This window comes from Pan paniscus, chromosome 1 (genome assembly GCF_029289425.2).
Source record: "Pan paniscus chromosome 1, NHGRI_mPanPan1-v2.0_pri, whole genome shotgun sequence".
In the NCBI taxonomy this organism is placed as follows: domain Eukaryota; kingdom Metazoa; phylum Chordata; class Mammalia; order Primates; family Hominidae; genus Pan; species Pan paniscus.
Genome location: NC_073249.2, coordinates 112,148,718 through 112,151,381, shown reverse-complemented (window position 1 = coordinate 112,151,381; position 2,664 = coordinate 112,148,718). Strand labels below are relative to the sequence as shown.

Below are 2,664 nucleotides of genomic sequence, written 5' to 3'. Positions count from 1 at the left end.
ATAATATGCTGTAGCTTTCTGCTTCTCCCGTTCGACAGACAGCCACATTTTCTTGTGCAACGCCAGCGGCATCCCCAAGGCACCACAGTGAAGGTGAAGCCTGGAGTCAATGGGTTTGGCTATATTGGGTGCCTGGCCTCCAGGGCTGCTTTTAACTCTGTTAAAGTGGATACTGTTGCCATCAATGACCCCATCATTGACCTCGACTACGTGGTCTACATATTCCAGTATGATTCCACCCATGGCAAATTCCATGACACCGTCAAAGCTGAAAACGGGAAGCTTGTCATGAATACAAATTTAACCACCATTTTCCAAAAGCTAGATCCCACCAGAATCAAATAGGGTGATGCTGGCCTTGAGTACATCATAGAGTCCACCGACATCTTCACCACCACAGAGAAGGCTGGGGCTCGCTTGCAGGAGGGATCCAAAAGGGTCATTATCTCTGCCCCTCTGCTGACGCCCCCATATCTGAGACGCGCATGAACCATGAGAAGTATGACAACAACCTCAAGATCATCAGCAATGTCACCTGTACCACTAACTGCTTAGCACCCCTGGCCAAGTTCATCCATGACAACTTTGGTGTCATGGAAGGACTTATGGCGACAGTCCACACATCGCTGCCACCCAGAAGACTGTGGATAGCCCCTCCAGGAAAGTATGCCATGACAGTCGCGGGGCTCTCCATAATGCCATTCCTGCATCTCCTGGCACTGTCAAGGCTATGGGAAATGTCATCCCTGAGTTGAACAGGAGGCTTACTGGCATGACGTTTCGTGTCCCCACTGCCAACATGTTATTTGTGGACCTGACTTGCCTATGTAAATCCTGCCAAAAATGATGACATCAAGAAAGTGTTGAAGCAGCATCGGAGTTCCCCTTCGAGGGCATCTTGGGCTGCACTGAGAACCAGCTTGTCTCCTCTGACTTTAACTGCGACACCCACTCTTCCACCTTCGATCCTGGGACTGGCATTGCCCTCAATGACCACTTTCTCAAGCTCATTTTCTGGTATGACAGTGAATTTGGCTATAGCAAAAGGGTGATCGACTTCATTGCCCACAGGGCCTTCAAAGAGTAAGATCCCTGGACCACCAGCCCCAGCGAGAGCATGAGAGGAAAACAGAGGCCCTCAGCTTCTGGGGAGTCCCTGCCACACTCAGTGCCCCACCACAATGAGAATCTCCCCTCCTCACAGTTTCCATGCAGACCCTCTGAAGAGGGAGAGGCCTAGGGAGCCCCACCTTGTTGTGTACCATCAATAAATTCTTCTGCGTTCAGCCAAAAAAAAAAAATGCTGTATTAGGAAAACTCACAAAGATTACTAATCAGCAAAAGAATAGATTGCATGATTTCCCCATCCTCCTATCTTACACTGATGCATAAATGGTCAGGAAATTACTGGGCTCACAATATGAGTCTGTGTTTCAGTGTAGGAAGACTAGTTTCCCTTACTATAATTTTTTATCGTGTTAGCATGAGGACACAGCTTTATCAATGGAGGAACACACAGGCTTTTGGTGTGAAACAGTCTAGATTTAGGTGCCAGCTGTTCACAACATTATCTGGGAAAATCAACTGCCCAGAACCTAGAGTTTTTGGGGCTCGTGCAAAGGGTTTTCCTTTTCTTAGGAGAGAAAGCCACCCATTCTATAGGGACATATACTAGGTAGAGTCCCTCATGCTGGGAAAAAGAAAATCCCTCTTCTTGGCCAGCTTATTAAACTTCTGGGTTACTTTAGAATAATTATACCCCTTGTGCTATAGTCCTAGAGAGGTCAACTTGGACATGAGTAGCGTAAAGTGATTTTTAAAAGCCCAGGACTAGATGAAATAAGCTAGGGTAAGAATATTCAAGGATAAAAGGAAAAGTTTCTAGGCTGAATCCTGGAATAGACATATCGACATTTAGAGGTTGAACAGAGGAGGAGGGACCAGCTAAAGATACTGAGTAGGAGTCGGTGGCCGGCAGGAGGAAAATTAGGAGCGGATGGCGTTGTAAAAGTCAAGTGAAGAAAGTATTTCAAAAAGAATGTGGTCCACTATGTTGGATGCTTCTGATGCATGAAATGTAACAGGAAGAGAATTGATCATTTGTTTTGGCAACATCATAAGTAATTTGGTAATAGCAATTTCCACAAATAGTTGGGTTGAAAGTTCAACTGGAAAGTCCAACCCACATTTCTTCTGTATGTTGAGGAATAGAAGAAAAATGTGAAGAGAGTGACTATTGAAAACAACACTTGTTCAAGAAGTTGTGCCATGAAGATCTCAGAGTAGAAAGGTGTTACAGCCAGTGGAGTGAAGAGTTTGTTTTTGTTGTGTTGTCTTAAACTGCACTACTCCTTTATTGATCCTTAGCACCTTGTACACAGTAGATGTTCAAATATTGTTGAGTGTTTGACTAAATAAAGTGTCTATGTCTCATACATCTTTTTATTACCATAAGAATTTGCACATCTGACATAATAGGAACTTAATACATGTTTATTGAATAAAGAAATGGAAGGATGGGTGAACAATCAAGGACTCTAGAATGTCGTAGTGCTTTCAAAACTTAGTGCTTATGGACTAATACATAAAAGGATATAGAAGAGAACAGTGACCACAAAAATGAAAAAAGTGGAAAGTTTCCCATACTAATGAGAGCCTGGGACT

The 2,664-nt window shown here is 44.0% G+C and overlaps 1 pseudogene; it reads left to right on the top strand.

Annotated features, from left to right (window-relative positions):
* LOC100990536 (glyceraldehyde-3-phosphate dehydrogenase-like) lies at positions 1 to 2,435 on the top strand (annotated as a pseudogene).
* The last annotated feature ends 229 nt before the right edge of the window (positions 2,436 to 2,664 follow it).